The sequence below is a fragment of the Prionailurus viverrinus genome, chromosome A3 (genome assembly GCF_022837055.1).
Source record: "Prionailurus viverrinus isolate Anna chromosome A3, UM_Priviv_1.0, whole genome shotgun sequence".
NCBI lineage: Eukaryota > Metazoa > Chordata > Mammalia > Carnivora > Felidae > Prionailurus > Prionailurus viverrinus.
This window is the reverse complement of record NC_062563.1, coordinates 56,390,805-56,409,969: the sequence shown is the minus strand read 5'-3', so window position 1 is coordinate 56,409,969 and position 19,165 is coordinate 56,390,805.

The window sequence follows — 19,165 nt, the reverse complement described above, 5'->3', positions numbered from 1 at the left end:
CTAAATTCTATAATAAAAAAGCCCATGTATGCATGAAATGAGCAAAGGACTTGAACAGGCACTTCTCAAGGGATTGGCCACTAACCCTTTGAAAAAGTGCATCACTGAAAATTATTGGTCATTAGGAAAATGCAAATTGAAACCCCAATGTGATACTGTTTCTCACTTTTGAGCAGCTTGAGTTAAAAATAAATGAATAAGGGGCACCTGGGTGGCTCAGTCAGTTAAGCATCCAGCTCTTAGTTTTGGCTCAAGCCATGATCTCACAGTTCGTGGGTTTGAGCCCCACATCAGGCTCCAAACTGACAGTGCAGAGCCTGCTTGAGATTCTCTGTCTCCCTCTCTCTCTGACCCTCTCTCTCTCTCTCAAGAATAAATAAATCAACTTAAAAAAAAAGAAAAGAATAAATAACTAAAACTGAGAACTCTAAATATTTTTGAAGTTATACAACAATCCAGAACTCCCAATGTTTGCTTTTACCAGTATTGAATAATAAAGCTACTTTTGCAAAATGGGTTGGCCTTTTTTTTTTTTTATAAAGGAGTTATGTCTTTCATATGTCCCACCGTTTTAAGTCCTAGGTATTTATCTGAGACCAATGAAAACATTTGTCCACAAAACATTGTATAAGAATATTCATAGTAGCTTTATTTATTATAGCTAAAGACTGGGGAGAAAAATTTTCACCAGTAAGAGATTAGATTAAGAAATTATAGCATAGGGGCGCCTGGGTGGCTCAATCAGTTAAATGTGTCCAGCTCTTGGTTTTGGCTCAGGTCATGATCTCATGGTTCATGAGTTCGAGCTCCACGTTGGGCTCTGAGATGACTGTATGGAGCCTGCTTGGGATTCTCTGTCTCCCTCTCTGCCCTTCCCTGGCTCGTGGGTGTGTGTGGTCTCTTTCTCTCTCAAAAGTAAATAAATAAACTTTAAAGAAATTATAGCATATTCACACATTGAAAGACCAGAAATATGTGCACTGACATTAATCACATGGGAGAATAGTGTAAATACAAAAGAAGTGTCTCTTGTGGGTCCTCAATGGGAGCACTCCCACCCCTGTGTAACTCTGTATGATCCACTCCAGTTGAGGAGGGCAGGAACTGTTAATAGGGCAGATGTCACCCTTAGGATTACGTTACAAAATATGGCCACAGTTAAGTTCCCAAACGATTTGGGGTTCATTAAATGAGAGATTATATTGGCAAGTCTGACTTCTTAAATGGAAGAGACCCTATCCTGTTGGGCTCGAAGCAGTAAATGGTCCTGTCGCGAACTGCCTATGGGGAGGGTCTTATTCTTAAAGTTACTGAAGTCTGTCAAAAACCTTAATGGGCTTTGAGGGAGACCCTGTGCTCCAAATGAGGACCCAGTCCTGTAGTCACTTTGATTTCAGCCTGTGAGACCCTGAACAAAGGACCTAGAAAAACAATGGCTGGATTCCCCACACATGGAAATTGCGAGGTAATAAAGAGTGGTTTTTTTTAAGCCATTAAATTTGTGGTCAATCTCTATACAGCAATAGAAAACTGATACAAAGCCAGCCATAAAAGAATACCGTATAGTGCTTTCTATACGAAGTTCTGGAACAGGCGAAAAGAATCAACGGTAAAGCTTTGAACAGTGGTTGCCTCTGCTGTGAAGGGGATTGACTGGGAAGGAACCTGAGGGAACTTTTGGTGGTGACGGAAATGTTGGAGCTATATAATTAAAATATGTACATTTCACTGTCTGTTAATGCATCTCAAAAATGAAGAAAATCAAGCTTGTATTTATATGTAGCTTATTTCTGCAAAGCCACTGCTCTTTGTGATATTTCTTTTTTTTTTTAATTTTTTTAATGTTTATTTAAGAGAGAGAGAGAGAGAGAGAGCGAGCAGGAGAGGGGCAGAGAGAGAGGGAAACCGGGAATCCGAAGCAGGGCGGCTCTGAGCTGTCGGCACAGAGCCCGACGCGGGGCTCGAACTCACAGACCACAAGATCATGACCTGAGCCAAAGCCGGATGCTTAACTGACTGAGCCACTCAGGTGCTCCTCCGTGATATTTCTTAATTCAGACTCATCTGAAACCCCTAGTCCCGACCCACCCACACTATTTCTAGTCATTCAGTGACTGTAGGTAACTGGGTTTATCAAATCACTTTTCATATTGCAATTATTTTTATTTTAATAAAAGGAGGTGGTGAACTATCTTTTGAGGTACGTATAAACTTATTTTTTTTAAGTCACACAAAAGGTATGCTGTGTGACCCTGAAACATGCTATGGATCGTTATAGCAGGGTCAGCAACTTATGGTCTTAAGCCCAAATGTGGCCTGCTATCTGTTTTTGTAAATAAAGTTTTATTGGAACACAGCCTTGTGTATTCATTTACATAGGGCATATGGACACTTTAATGATACAGTAGTAGAACCGAGCAGCCTGCAAGGGAGACCTACCGCCCACACAGCTCTATAGAAATAATTTGCTGACCCTGCTTTGTACCATTAACTTTTTCTCAAAACGTGAGCCTGTGATTTAAAAAAAAAAATGTAATTTCAAACTCTTGCTTTTTATGTTATATCAGGCAAATTATTTAACTTTTCTGGGTATCTTCATCCACCTAGACAGACACACAGACAGACTGACAGAAATAGTTAAGTGATTAGCACAGTTTACAAACCATTTTTCCCATTAGATGGATTGATATGTGGAATATCAATATCATTTAAGCATGATAAGTAAATATCATGTGGGATAGCTGATCACGAAAACAAATGATCGTGTAAAATGACTACTACGTGGGGCGCCAGGGTGGTTCAGTTGGTTGAGCCACCGACTTCAGCTCGGGGTATGATCTCGCGGTTTGTGGGTTCGAGCCCCGCGTCGGGCTCTGTGCCGACAGCTCAGCGCCTGGAGCCTGTTTTGGATTCTGTGTGTGTCTCTCGCTTTCTCTGCCCCTCCCCCGTTCACACTCTGTCTCTCTGTCCTTCAAAAATAAATAAACATTAAAATGACTATTGCAAATAACGGCTTAAAATAATCATCTTAAACTCCCTTTAGCTTTTACTGCCTTCCAGAGAGGACTAGAGCATGCAGGGTAGGAAATCCTACCGTGTATTCCTCCTATTGTCATTGTAGTTTTGGCTGTTCTGCTCTCATGGTCGCCAATGGTGTGAACTTGGACAACTTCTTTAGCCTTCATAGACACATTTTTCCATCCTGAAAATAAGTATAAACATAGCATACATTTCACAGAGCTGTTTTTAGGATTAAATGAAATGATATGAAAACATGCATAGTAAGGCATATAACAAATATTCCACAAATGAGGGTTCTCTTTTCCTTTCTTTTTTTTTCTGCACTTCCTCATCCCATTGGACCCTTTCTTGACTCCTCTTTAAATGCTCAAAGTTATCAGCCATTTGGATTCAAATAACTTGTTCTGACGATATTAACTAACTCGGTATTGACGTTTGCTGTGTCTTTCATTTTTAACTCTTGAATATCTCTGAAATACTAAAAAAAGAAGGAAATAATCATTCTATTCTTTGTATCATAATAACTGATTTTTTAAAGCTAATCTTCTACTTAATTTGGGGGAACTTCTCTTTTCCCCCAGTCAAGAAGTCTTATTTATTTTTTGAAGTCATATGCTATATTCACATACAGCAGGACTCACATTTTGGCCTCTGGAAATCAAATTAAATTTGGCAATTCAGATGGCATCCTTACAGGATCCATTATTTTGGTGAGGAAGACAAGTTTCATGTGGACAACGTAAGACTCAAGAAAGAAGGTTGAAAGTAAATGCTCTGGAAGGGAATCAATGCAATTGTAATTTCACACAATAGAGGGGCCAGAGTAGGAGCTCTTAGAAAACAATGGGGTTCTTTAAATTCCACCCTTGAGAACTGAGTGACAGTTTGTCCAGGGAACTATTGTGTTCCAAATTCCATCTCAGGACAAGCCCTGCCTTCCCACAGGCCTCTGAAAAGTCCTTTCTTTTGTCACGTTCTTCTAAAGGCTCCTTCAGAACCTTCCCAACAAACTAAGATTTTCTACCAGAAAATAGCTCCTTTTTTTTTTTTAAGAAAAGAAAGTATTACCTTCAAATTCAATTTCAAAATAAACCTCATGACAAGGAAAACTCTAATAATTTCTTGGTAGATTTCATAGTCTACGCAATCTGAACTTTTTAAAATGTTGTCTCAAATCTAACCATTTTAATTTCTTTCTTCTTGCTATCTTTATTATCTGGTTACTCACAGATAACATTATATCATAGACGTAAACTCAGATGACTAATGAAATCAACAACCTCACTATGAAACGTACCTAAGAATCTATGTTTAAGGACTAGTCGTCTAATCTGAATTTTCTAAATAGTCATGTAATTTTTTAGAACAATTATACTTTCGGAATGTACCCTTAGAAATTATCTCCCTAACAAAAGCACTAAAAAGTTTAGAAAGAATATTAAATAATATATAAATGTAAACACACACGTGCCCGCGCGCGCGCACACACACACACACACACACACACACACACACACCACGTATGGTTTGTAAGGCTCTTTAATATTTTCATTAATAAAATGTATCCATACCAAGAATTGCTTCTGATATATGGGAGGTGGTCTAAAATGAACATTAAGGGGGCGCCTGGGTGGCTCAGTCGGTTAAGCGGCCGACTTCAGCTCAGGTCATGATCTCGCGGTCCGTGAATTCAAGCCCCGCATCGGGCTCTGTGCTGACAGCTCAGAGCCTGGAGCCTGTTTCAGATTCTGTGTCTCCCTCTCTCTCTGCCCCTCCCCTGTTCATGCTCTGTCTCTCTCTGTCTCAAAAATAAGTAAACGTTAAAAAATTTTTTTTAATAAAAAAAATAAAATAAAATGAACATTCATTAAGAATTTAAGAGTAGTTGTATTCTGTAAGTCACCCAAAAATACTCCCTCAAAGAGAAAATGTGAAATATGTACTGTTTTACGAGATTCTCGTTTACTGCCTAGATGTGAGGAGACACTTGAATTTTGCCCAATGTCTTTTATCTACGGAAATAATCATATGATATTTTAACTTCAGATGATTAAAATCACAACTTGTATCAGTGGATTTACAAATAGTGTGACTGCTATTATTTTATTCCTGGAGTGAATTGCACCTGTTTGCAATTAATTACGTCCACTTAATAGCTGTGCATAAAAGAAAATTATAAACCGTTACATTGATATATTTATTGATGCAAAAAATGTAAATTGATTAACAAATAGAATCTAGTAGCCCATTATGAAAAAAAGATACATTGTGACTAATAAGATTTTGTTGCAGCAGCATGGAAAATTGAAGATACTGAAACAGTTATCATACCTATAAAACATAATCAGTTAGAAGATATAACAGAAGGAGATGTTTTAATAATGCAAAAAATAAAACATTTAGACATAAATTTTAAAGCATATATATCAAATTTTATCAAGAAAATGTTAAAATATTTCTGAAAGGCACAGGGGTAGACCTGAACAAGTCCAAAGAAAAAAACTTCTTTTTAAATTTTTTTAATGTTTATTTTTGAGAGAGAGAGAGAAAGGCAGAGTGGGAGTGGGGGACAGGCAGAGAGAGAGGGAGACACGGAATCCAAAGCAGGCTCCAGGCTCTGAGCTCTCAGTACAGAGCCTGACGCGGGGCTCGAACTCATGAACTGCAGGATCATGACTTGAGCTGAAGTCTCATGCCCAACCAACCAACTGAGCCACCCAGGCACCCCACAACTCCTTTTTACATAGGAATATGTACACCTTAAAGATCTTGATTTTACTAAGTTAATATAAATTTATTATATCATCAACAAAATAACAACAGCTTTTTTAAAGATTTCCAAGTAGATTATAACATATATATGAGAAAATATATCAGTAGGAATAGCTAGAAAATCCTTGAAAAAATAGGTAGGAAGACCAGTCAAATGATCACCTTATAAAAACAGCAACGTATTTGTGAAGGAGGGTTATGGAATAGAGATTCTGCCGGGCTTCTCTGAATATTTCATGTTATGTAGTTTGTGGACACATTTCAAGTGACTATAGAACAGACGTGTGGACTGTACCTCCACAGATCTACACGTAGGAAGATAACTCAAAGACAGAGAGAGCTGTAAATATATCTAAAAATATTCACAAACCAATTTGTTAGTGGTAACATTTGTTACTTTTAGAACCATTTCATATGTATGTTTCCACATGATGCAAATAAAAAATTATATTAATGTCAGGAGCAAGTATTTCGATCTAAGCTAAAAACATATGGGTATAGGGGCGCCTGGGTGGCTCAGTCAGTTAAGCGTTTCTCGGTTTCAGCTCAGGTCATGATCTCACGGTTTTGTGAGTTCCAGCCCCACATCAGGCTTTCTTCTGACAGTATAGAGCCTGCTTGGGCTTCTCTCTCTCTCTCTCTCTCTCTCTCATTCTCTCCCTCTCTCTCTCTGCCCCTCCCCTGCTCACGTTGTCTCTGTCTCTCTAAAAATAAATTTTAAAAAATTTAAAAAATCTTAAAAACGTATAGGTATAAAATCAAACAAGTAAACTTCTGCATGTTAAAAATATTTGTATAGGGGCGCCTGGGTGGCGCAGTCGGTTAAGCGTCTGACTTCAGCCAGGTCACGATCTCGCGGTCCGTGAGTTCGAGCCCCGCGTCGGGCTCTGGGCTCACCGCTCAGAGCCTGGAGCCTGTTTCCAATTCTGTGTCTCCCTCTCTCTCTGCCCCTCCCCCGTTCATGCTCTGTCTCTCTCTGTCCCAAAAATAAATAAACGTTGAAAAAAAAATTTGTATAAATTCATGTTTATTTTAAATATCTACTTAGTAACTCTGCCTCCTAAAACTGTCCATGATCAGTGATAATCCAGTAGCAACGAGCCCTCCCAGTGCCCAGATTGTGTTCTCCAAATGCCCTTCTCCACTAAAATGACTAAGGCTTCTTAGAGTCATGGCTAATTCCAGATGTAAGGCAGGAAATACACACGATGAGTTCAGAATGTCTTGTGTCGGAAAACCAGAAAGTGATCAAAGACAGATTGGGTTGAGCGTGAAGGACAAAGAAGGCAACGTAAAGATCTCTCATCAGCCAAAAGCCAAGGATGGAACAGTTTTAGCATCAAAAAGAATAATTTATTTAAATATATTGAATATGTAAAAACATATAAGTTCACAATGATATGAGAGAGAGAGAGAGACTGGGGGTGGTATGAAATATCTAGGACACCGACTTCTTACACTGAGTATTGAAAATTTCATTGAATGGGGGAAAACTAAGCATTTATCCTGACTGTCCCATATACATTCTGATTCACAATACACAAACAAGGATATTTGATAAGGTATTTCTTCTTTACAGAAAAAAAAGGTAGCTAATAAATGTGTAAGGAATGACAAAATTAGAAAAACACCATGTTAGAGACGCCTGGGTGGCTCAGTCGGTTAAGCGTCCAACTTCCACTCAGGTCATGATCTCATGGTTCATGGGTTCGAGTCCCACATTGGGCTTTCTGCTGTCAGTGCAGGGCCCACTTTGGATCTACTGTCTCCATTTCTCTGCCCCTCCCCCACTCATGCTCTCTCCTTCGTCTCTCAAAAAAATAAATAAATAAACGTTAAAAAAATAAAATAAAATCACCATTTTGCAACAGCTAAGGGATTCATTCAGTTGGGGAGTAATCCTCAGTGAGATAAAAGATGTTTGAGAAGTTTGACAATGAAAAGATCAGGCTTTCAGCACCTGAAAATTATCGATCTCAGCATTTCTAAAAATGGGACAGACTGTGTGAAGCACATAGCAACTGCTTATGATGGATTTTTGGAAGAAACAAAAAAGTTGAACCTGAACTTGAATCTAATCAAGTCTCTAGAGCCTGTGGAAACGTACACACACACACACACACACACACCCAGGAAACACAGAAGTAGGGGATAGAGAAGCAAGCTAAATTACAACAAAAGGAAGGAAGAAAGAAAACAAATGAGAAATTGAGATAATCTACAGAACCTGTACCTATTTTCTGTCACAAGTCATTGACATAAAAACTAAATAAATATGTGGAAAGAAAGCAGTAAGAGAGGGAAACACTCGATTTTAAAAGTCTTGGGGGCGCCTGGGTGGCGCAGTCGGTTAAGCGTCCAACTTCAGCCAGGTCACGATCTCGAGGTCCAGGAGTTCGAGCCCCGCGTCAGGTTCTGGGCTGATGGCTCAGAGCCTGGAGCCTGTTTCCGATTCTGTGTCTCCCTCTCTCTCTGCCCCTCCCCCGTTCATGCTCTGTCTCTCTCTGTCCCAAAAATAAATAAACGTTGGAAAAAAAAAAGTCTTTAGGTGTCATAACAAGTCAATACCATGTGCAAACTTCTTCTGGATACAATTTTGCAGATATTTTTGAGATCTCTCATACCATAAAATGATTGTTATCTTGGTCCCCTATAATAAGAGGATGGTACATAAGAAAAAAAATTTAAGATGCATACAAAAACAAATAAGAAAAAAATACATAGAGCAGTAAAAAGACATGACTACCGAGATTAGCTTCCAAAGCAAATCTTAAGCAAAAGAAACGGAAAAGGAAATAATACAAAGAAATAACTGAGGCAAAGGTGACAGGATTTAATAAATGTGGAACCTGCTTGATGTCCACAGTGTTCATTACGCTGTTCTCTGTACTTTCGTGTGTGTTTGGAAAGGTTCGTAACATTTTTGAAAGATATGCTCAGAGAGGCAGCTTGGTATCTCAGCAAAAAAGCAGTAGGTTTGATATCAGGCTGACCTGAATTCAACTCTAGCCACCCCAACTACTCTATGGCTTGGAGAGAGTTGTTCATTCTCATTAGGCAATTTCCACTACCCTCCATGCCTCATCTATCACATAGGCAACAGATTTGTGAAGCTGGTTAACTAGAATATAGGGAAAAGATTCTCCTCTTGATGATGGTGCACTGGCACGGATTAATCAGAGAGTTTCTGGCTTCTTGTATCATGTCTAAATTGCCTTTTGATCTTAAAGGAGTTGCTAGTCTTTTTTTAACCTATGAAGGTTTTATAAAATATCCTACACCTAGGTAATGCTGGTCTAATTATCACCAACAAGAAACTCGCCATCTGAGGATTTCCTCGAAATTGTGCTGTTATTAAGGAAGCTAGCGTGATTACCATGATATATTAACAAAATTGTGGTGTGTAATTAATTTGCCATATCAACACTGGCCAAAGTGAACTATAGACCATTCAGGCAACTATGCCTACTGATATGAAGAGGCTAAAGAAGGTCTAAAAAGGATTACAATTAAGGAAATGTGTATACTATGAGAAAGTTTTAGAAAACCTGGGATAAAGCATTGCTTATAGTGAAATGTAATGATATTAATCAAAATTATGTATGGTAACTTCAAGCAGTATGGACTCTATAGTATAGCCTGTTTAACATATACTGTAGGACATAGAACAAGAGGAAATACTTATAGAAAATCATGTTTCTCAGTCACAACTTGCCATAACCTATATAGGGAAATCTAACAAAAGATTCTCTTAGGATGTTAAAGAATGTTTATTCCCGAGGATGAGTGGAGGGAAATACACACACACACACACACACACACACACACACACATATATGATCTAAATGTACCATTTCCCAAAATTATTTTGAAAGGGTATTAGAAAAAAAGCCACACACACACACACACACACACACACACACAGCACGGCAAAAGTGAAAGCTACAAGACACAATTTGATGGGATCTTCTTAAGAAGAAAAGGAAGGAGCCAAAAAGGAATCCCTTAAGTAAAACTTGTTCACTAGGAAATCAGAGATTGCCACATAAAGTACATATATTCTATATGTCCCATTGGTCGGAGATTTTATACAGATGCTTGCAAAGGTTCAAAAAGAAGGCACAGTCCAGCTTTTTAAGGGGTGGTAATTTATTACAAGAGATAGAAAAGAGCGAATATTTCAAGTGTAATGTGCTAACTATTTGACACAAAGAATTATAACTAAGAATGGAGCCTCCACGGGGCGCCTGGGTGGCTCAGTAGGTTAAGCCACCAAGTCTTGATTTCAACTCCAGTCATGATCTCTGTCATAAGATTGAGCCCCCTGGAAGGCCCTGTGCTGGGCATGGAACCTGCTTGGGATTCTCTCCTTTTCTCTCTCTCTCACTCTCTCTCTCTACCCCTCTCCCACTTGAGCACACAAGCACAGGCACACGTGCTCTCTCTTGCTTTCTCTCTCTCTCACAAAGAAGGATTCATGCGGTTGTTTCATGCATAATCTATTGTGTTCCTGTTTGTTGCTGAATAGTATTCCAGAGTATAGATATACTACAATTTCTTTATGTTTCTCATCAGTTTCCAGTCATTTGCGTTTAGGGCTATTATAAATAATGCTGCCATGAACCTTTACATAAACCTTTTTGTGGGTCCCTATATATTTCAATTTTATTGGGGAAATGCCTAGGAACAGGATTAGGTAAAGTTATTATAACTCTGTTTTCCAAAGTGACTGTATCACTCGGGCTTCCCCTCAAACAATGCTCAGAGAGTTCCAGTTGCTCTGTGTCCTTACCCAGACTTGGTGATGTCAGGCTTTTTAAATTTAGCTATCCTGATGAGAGTACAGTGCTATCTTATTGTGGCTCTACTTTGCATTTCTCTGATATTCTGTGATGTTGAGATCCCTTGATAGGCTTAAAGACCATTTGCACGTCTTCTTTTGAGACGTGACTATTCAAAATCCTTTGCCCATTTTAATCGGCTCTTTTCCTTGGCAGTTACCCCCCACTCTCTTTGGGGCTGATAGCTTAGCAGCTTTGGTTTTCTGGTTCTCCAGGCAAGAGAGACGGGGTGTTTCCATGGGTGGCCTCTGTCACTGCTATTCACGCACTGCCAATTGTATGTAGTCTCATGCAAAAAGCTGGGAAACAGAAATTCATATCGTAGAGTTCTCCATTTGTCCTCTCCCAAATGTGCCTTTTCCATAAAAGTGTGTCTGCTTTTAACCACTCTCAATACCTTATATATAGCTTTTTTTGCATTATGTCCCCGTTTTCTGCAGCCCACGGTCATCCAGAAGGGTCTTAGACCATCGTATGTGGACAATTGATATCGTGTATCTTCTTTATCATTCAGACTAAAATATTTCCTGTGTCTTTTTGTTTCATTTATCTATTTGAGGTTTTCCTGGATATTGTATGGTAACTGATAATTTTTTTTTGTAACTGATTTTTAACCTAGTTCCACTGTAGTCAAAGAATAGACCGTCTGATTTCAACCCTTTTAAATTTATTGGGAGGCTATTTTATGGCTATCATGGCAAATGATCATGTGCAGTGAAAACACGTATGTTGTTGTGGAGACTACGGCATTATAAATGTCAGGTCAAAGTGGTTGATAACGATATTCAGATCATCTATAATTTTACTGACATTTTGTCCACTTATTTTTAATTATTAACCCACTCCTTCAGAGAATTGTTTTGTATTTTGCCCAGAGTTCATAGTTGTGATATGCAGGAAGGCTGATTTGCAAAGAGCTTTCTCAGCCATATGAAAGTGGATCTTGTCCCGTTTAGTTTTACATTCTCTTTCTAGGATATTTATACTTGCTGAAATGCATAGTTTTAATCTTTTAAAAAAATTTTAATGTTAATTCTTTTTGAGACAGAGAGAGACAGAGCATGAGCAGGGGAGGGGCAGAGAGAGGAAGGGAGATACAGAATCTGAAGCAGACTCCAGGCTCTGAGCTGTCAGCACAGAGCCTGACGCGGGGCTTGAACTCACAAACCGCGAGATCGTGACCTGAGCCGAAGTCGGATGTTCAGCTGACTGAGCCAGCCAGGAGCCCCTGAAATGCATATTTGTAATCTTATCAATGGCCTCTTAGTTTCTTCTGAAATTCTCTTAGTATCTATGTTCTAGGAAAGAATATTCTAACGGATTTTAATAGTTGTTTTGTTAGGTGGACAAAGTATAGAACATTCTGGGGGCATGGATTTGAGGAAACACTAACTTCCATGGTCCCTTCTTGGAGATTTATGAGGCTCATTAGCAAGTAGTTCTGAGAATTATGTTAAACTTTGTCTAGATCACCAATGGCCCACTCACTTGAGTATGAGAACTCGCCTTCACATAATATTGGAGAACATGACATGGAGCAAAAGATAGCGAGCCCTTATCTAGTTCATTCCATTTACTTCTTTTCATGACAGTGCATTTTTCATATGGCATTTCTTTTCATTGTTACTCTCATTTTTCTCTCAGAACCTAATGGAAGGTCTGTCGAATGTAGGTAAACCCTTATCCACTGTTACACATACACCTTTAGCATAAAGCTAAAGTATAAGGAGTTTTATATTCCAAAGACCCATTTTACGATGGTATCTCCTACTGTTTGGGGCTGGTAAGCAGGTGATCTGTTCACATTTGCAAGACTCCAAATGTCTAGCATTTTTCTTTTCCTTTTGCATTTCTCTTGCAAACTGGCCAATTCTTTCTAGGGCTCATCTCTTTCTTCTGATACCTTGCCAAAGACCTTACCAAAGACTTCTCATACCTTGCTAATAGCAACTGAATCCCATGATTAGTATTTTCTGATCTTTTCCCCTTGAGCACACATACCTTAGGTAATCTAAAGATCAGCCGCCCAAGTATCTTGCAATGATTCACCATCTTTCCAGAATGAATAGTGTTTTCCTCACCACCCACCATGCAGCCATAAGTCAATGCCAGATATTTTAGGGGTTTGTAGAACCCCGTGTTTAGCACCAATTTATGTGTTATTTTATGGCTTTTTTTTTATATTCCCTAAATCATACCCATCTGTAAAGCTGCATAGGGTTTTCTCATGCATCCTTAGCATATGGTCAATTGTGTTCTGTAGAATTTCCTAAGTCTAACATATGGAAAAGTTTTTGATGGCCATGCTCTAATATCTATTAGACCACATTACTAAAATCTCCTATTAGTTACAATCGGTTTTTATTTTACTTTTAGGTTTTTTAGGGAACAAATTGAGCCATAAAAAATAATGTGGATTTTCACTCTCATTGTATTCCCGACTATCTCTAAGCCAAGGTTAAAAGGTATTGGTAATAATAGATTCACACTTTATTCTGGCTTTGCATGCCTCCAAGATTTCATCACTAAATATGAGACAGTTGAATTTATATAAAAGCAGTATTTATAATATAAGGATGTAATCTTCTGATTACATCAAGAATGGATTTCGAATACTGTCAAAGGTCCATTTACATCTGAGATTAATTATCTAATTAATTAATTCATTAAGTATTTATTGCCACTTATTATGTGATGACACTAGACTTACAACAGTGAACGAGAGTGATTCAGTCCCTGTCTCTATCGATTTTCCAGTCAGAGATGAAAAGTATTTTTCCCACGTTATTTATGTTACATTTTAACATATATCAATCTTACATCACTGGCAGGAACAGTACTTTTTAATTAATAATGTTCTTCTTAAATGATTAATTTCTATTGTTTTAAAATATTTTGCATCTATACCAACAAGCGAAGCAGACTTAGCTTTTACGTTACATTTTTTCAAACGAATATTGTGCCGTGTCTATGGCAGCTTTTAAAATACAGTGAGACATTTTCCTTTATTTCTATTTTCTGGAAGAGTTCTGAATATAAGTATTTATTTTCTTTGATGGTTTGAAAGAAATTATCCTTAAAACCATCTGGAAGCAGTTTTTTTTTTTTTTAAGTTTCAGTGTCTTTTGTTTCCATTTCTTTGTTATTTTTCTAGTTTATAAAATGTTTTCCTTATTCTACAGTCACTTTAAGAATTTGTTTTTGAGATAATTATCACTGTAGAACTTTTGGTCCTTTTTTTTAATCCCGGCATTTTGACCCAGTAGAATTGCTATTCACATTGTTTTGACTCTTTTCGTGACTACAATCATTGTAAGAATAATTGTACCAAAACTAGTGTGTGTTCTCTGAGAAAACATTTAGCACTTTCAACTCATTATTTAAATTTTACATAATAAAATGGCTTTCATACTTTAATAAATATTAGGTTTTATCTTCCTTGTCTTCCATAATAATCATCTGGCCTATTATTATTTTTATTTCTTTGTACATCTTCCCAGCACTCTGGAGATAGATAGATAGATAGATAGATAGATATACATCTTAGATATCGATCTTTTATATTTACTATATATTAATTATATTAATAGTATATTTGCCATATGTATATCATTGTCTTACCTTTTTCAAGTCTCTATTCACTAATCCGTAAGCTCCTTGATGATAAGGAATGTTTGTACCTATTTAAAATGACTATCCAAATTTCGGTCATGGAGTAGCCCCTCAACAGGGGTGAGATAAAGAAGAATTAGGACATTCAGTGAGTGAATATCATGCTAATTAATGTTGCAGGTTACTACTAAATTCTCAAAAAAAAAAAAGAGAGAGAGAAAGAGGAAAAGATTAGGTGAACCATGGATATGCAGGTAAAGAGCGGAAGCAACTGTTTCAATAGACAACCACAGATATGTGGTTTTAGATATATTAAAAATAAGAAAGGGGCACCTGGGCGGCTCAGGTGGTTGAGTGTCTGACTTCAGCTCAGGTCATGATCTTGCGGTCGTGAGTTCGAGCCCCACATTGGGCTCTGTGCTGACAGATCAGAGCCTGGAGCCTGCTTCGGATTCTGTGTCTCCCTCTCTTTCTGCCCCTTCCCCCCTCATGCTCTGTCTTTCTCTCAAAAATAAATAAACACTAATTTTTTTAAATAAGAAAGGGATAGAAGTCCCTGAGATAGCTTCTTTCCAGATTGTGCTGAAATAAACACGATGATAGAAGACATGATTATACTCACCACATTCTCGTAGGATAGCTGGTCAAGCCACGGAGAGGGTCGTGGAGCCATTTCCCTCCCCAGATATGGCCACTGTAAACATTTTGTGCAATATAGGCTCCATCACTGGTAACAGAGGAAGCCTTATTTCTCATGCCATGAAATGACTAGAAGTTTCCATTTCTTCTTTCATCTTTTCCCACTCCGGCATTTACCCTGTGCTCCCATGAAAGAAACTCAGGGGTTAAATCAGCCAGAAAACCTGGCAATGATCTTTTCTTTTCTTTTTTTTTTTTAAACGTTTATTTTTGAGACAGAGAGAGACAGAGCATGAACAGGGGAGGGACAGAGAGAGAGGGAGACACAGAATCGGAAACAGGCTCCAGGCTCTGAGCTGTCAGCACAGAGCCCAACGCGGGGCTCGAACTCACAGACCTCGAGATCGTGACCTGAGCCGAAGTCGGCCGCTTAACCGGCTGAGCCACCCAGGTGCCCCGGCAGTGATCTTTTCAACGCAATTGTCGTTTGAGGCTCAGAACCTACCACCAATCTAGTGTCTTCCTCTCCAGGGATCTCCTCACTGGTACAGAATGGACTGTTTTTATTCCACTATGTCAATTGGTCCAGAAACGCCCTTTATAGCATTTTCTCTTTTCCCAGAACGGCATCCAGTCCAAGATCAAGCATTGCATTTACATCCATGTCTCTGTCACTTCTTTAATCTGAAACATTTCCACCGTTTTTCTTTGTCTTCTATGACATCGGCACTTTTGAAGACCATAGCCCCTCCCTCCTCCCATTTACTTTCGCAGAACGCTCCTAGTTCTGGGTTTTTCTGAGGTTCCTGGTGACTAGTTTCTAAGTCTGCATTTTCAGTCGGACTACTACCCATACTATGCAGGGGTGGTGATGTCACAGGCATCCCATCCGGAGATGAAAGAAAAATCTTCCCGAATCTTGCCGCTGTCTGATGTGGGGCAATATCCTTCCAGCACCCAGCAACATTTTCCATATTGCTCCACACCCTGTCGACATGGGAAGCCACACGGTTTAGAGCTTTGTGGTGGGTGCTGTTATGGTATTACCCCACCTCTAGGTAGCTATTCATTTATTTGTTAGTTTACACTACACCGTACTGTTCCCTAAATAACCTACAAGCTTTCATAGCTTACAACAGCAGAAGATTATTTCCCCTTCCTGTTAAATGTCACCTGTGGGAAAGCTCCAGCTTTGCTCCATTGTATCTTCGTTCTGGGACCAAAGGTGAAGGAGCAGCTGCAATATGAGAGGTGCCACTCGCGTAGCAGAGGGGAAAACAAAGCAATGGTGGTGCTCTTTGACCCTGAATGCTGCTTCTTAGAAGTAGCATAGTTTGGTTCTTCCATCATTGTATTGGATGAAGCAAGTCACATAGCCCAGTACGGCATCGAGGGAATTCGGAGTCTAATACTGTCCCAGAAAGGGGCAGAAAAGACTTGAGGACAGTAATGCAGCCTACCGAATAGCCTGAACCAGGATAGAAAATGGAAAAAGTAAAAAAGCGGCGGGTGCGGGTTGAGGGTCTGGTGAATCATGGATCCGGTTTGCGGCACGTGCAGCCTACGGGGACGTTCCGTCCTTTGCAGAATTCTTTCTCCTGGGGAAGGTCTGAGCTCGGACCTGACAGTACCCTAAAATGACAGGCACCTTGTTGCCTGAGTCAGGAAATCCACTCAGTCAGCCTGAAATCGAACTTCTTACAACGTGCTAGGTTGCGCTGTTTCATTTCTCTTCTAACGATTTTTTAATTTTATTTTATTGTGGCAACAATATTTACCATGAGGGTCTATTTTCTTAATAAATGTTTAAGAGTAGAATACAATATCGTTAACTATAGGTACCACTGTTGTACAGCTGGTTTCTAGAATTTACTCATCTTACTTAAGTAAAATTTCATGCGCGTTGGTTAGCAACTCCCCATTGCCTCCTTCCTGCAGCCACCATTCCAACCCCTCAATTCTATGATTTGACTGTTTTAGAAACCTCATAATTGTAATCATGCACGATTTGTCCCTCTGTGACTGGCTTGTTTCACTTAGCATAATGTCCTCCAGTTTCATCCATATGGTCACATATTACAGACTGTCCTTCTTGTTTAAAGCCGAATAGTATCCCATTATATGTATATGCCACATTTTCTTTATCCATTCATTCGTCCATCCGTGGACAGTTGGGTTGTTTCCACATCTTGACTCTTGTGAAGGATGCAGCAGTGAGCACGGGAAGGTTAACATCTCTTTGACATCCTGATTTCAGTTCTTTTGGATAAACACCCAGAAGTGAGATTTCTAGATCACATTGTAGTTGTAGTTGTAATTTTTGAGAGCCCTCCATACTCTTTTCCCTAGCAATTATACAATTATACTAGTGTGCATTCTTAGAAACAATGTGCAAGGATTCCGGTTTTTTGACACGCTTTTTACCACTTGTTATATCTTAGTTTTATGATAATAGTCATCCTGACAGGAGTGAGGTGGTGTCTCATAGTGATTTTATTTTAATTTTGAATTCTTTTAAATTTTATATAAATTCAAGTTACTTAACATATATTGTAACAATGGTTTCATTAGTAGAATTTAGTGATTCGTCAATTACATATAACACCCAGTGTTCATCCCGACAGGTGTCCTCCTTAATGCCCATCACCCATTTATTCCATCCCCTTACCCAACACCTCTCCGGCCACCCTAAGTTTGTCCTCTTCAGATTTGCCTCCCCCTCTGTTTTTATCTTACTTTGCCTTCCCCTCTCATACGTTCATCCTGTTTTGTTTCTTAAATACCACACATGAGTGAAATCATATGATATCTCTCTTTCTCTGACTGACTTATTTCACTTAGCATAATACCTTCCAGTTCCATCCACATTGCTGCAAATGTCAAGATTACATTCTTTTTGATCACCGAGTAGTATTCCATTGTATATATATACCACATCTTCCTTATGCATTCATCCATCGATGGACATTTGGGCTCTTTCCGTAATCTGGTTATTGTTGCTAGTGCTGCTATAAACATTGGGGTGCATGTGTCCCTTCAAACCAACACTTCTGCATCCTTTGGGTAAATATGTAGTAAGTAATGCAATTGCTGGGCTGTAGAGTAGCTCTATTTTTAATTTTTTGAGGAATCTCCATACTGGTTTCCAGAGTGGCTGCACCAGTTTTCATTCACACCAACAGTGCAAGAATGGTCCCTTTTGTCCACATCCTCACCAACATCTATTGTTTCCCGAGTTGTTCGTTTTATCCATTCTGACAGGCGTGACGTGGTGTCTCATTGTGGTTTTGATTTGTATTTCCCTGAACCTGAACCACTTTCTTACACCGTACACAAAAATTAACTCAAAATGGTTGAAAGACCTAAACGTAAGACAGAAACCCCTCAAAATCCTAGAGGAGAAAACAGGCAACAACCTCTTTGATCTCAGCCACAGCAACTTCTTACTGTGTGTGTCTCCAGAGGCAAGGGAAACAAAAGCAAAAATGAGCTATTGGGACCTGCACAGGGAAGGGAACAACCAACAAAACTAAAGGGCAACTGACCAAATGGGAGAAGGTGTTTGCAAATGACATACAGATAAAGGGTTAGTATCCAAAATCTATAAAGAACTTATCAAACTCAATGCCAAAAAAAAACAAAAACAAAAACAAAAAAAACAAAAAACAAAAAAACAAAAACAAATAATCCAGTGAAGAAAGAGGCAAAAGATACGAACACTTTTCCAAAGAAGATATCCAGATGGCTAACAGACACATGAAAAGATGCTCATTGTGGTTTTGATTCACATTTCCCTGATGATTAGTCATGTTGAGCATCTTTTCAAGTCTTCTTCAGACAAATATCTATTTGAGTCTTTAGCCCATTTTTAGTAGGGATACAATTTTTTTTCTATTGAGTTGTAGGAGTTCCTTATATATTTTGGATATTAACCCTTTATCATATATAAGGTTTGCAAACATCTTCTCCCCATCAAGGTTGCTTTTTCACTCTGTTGATTGTTTCCTTTGCTGTGCAGGAGCTTTTTTAGTTTCATGTAGTTCCATTTGTCTATGTTTTCTTCCGGGAGTTTTACAGTGTTTTATCTTAAAGTCTCTAATCTATTTTGACTTGATAGTTGAGTGTGGTGTTAGATGAGCGTCTAATTGTGATCTTTTACATGTGGATATCCAGTTGTCTCAACACCATTTGTTAAAGATAGCATTCTTTCCCCATTGTGTAGCCTTGACGCCGTTGTCAAAGACAAGTTGGCCATAAATGTGTGGATTTATTTCTAAACC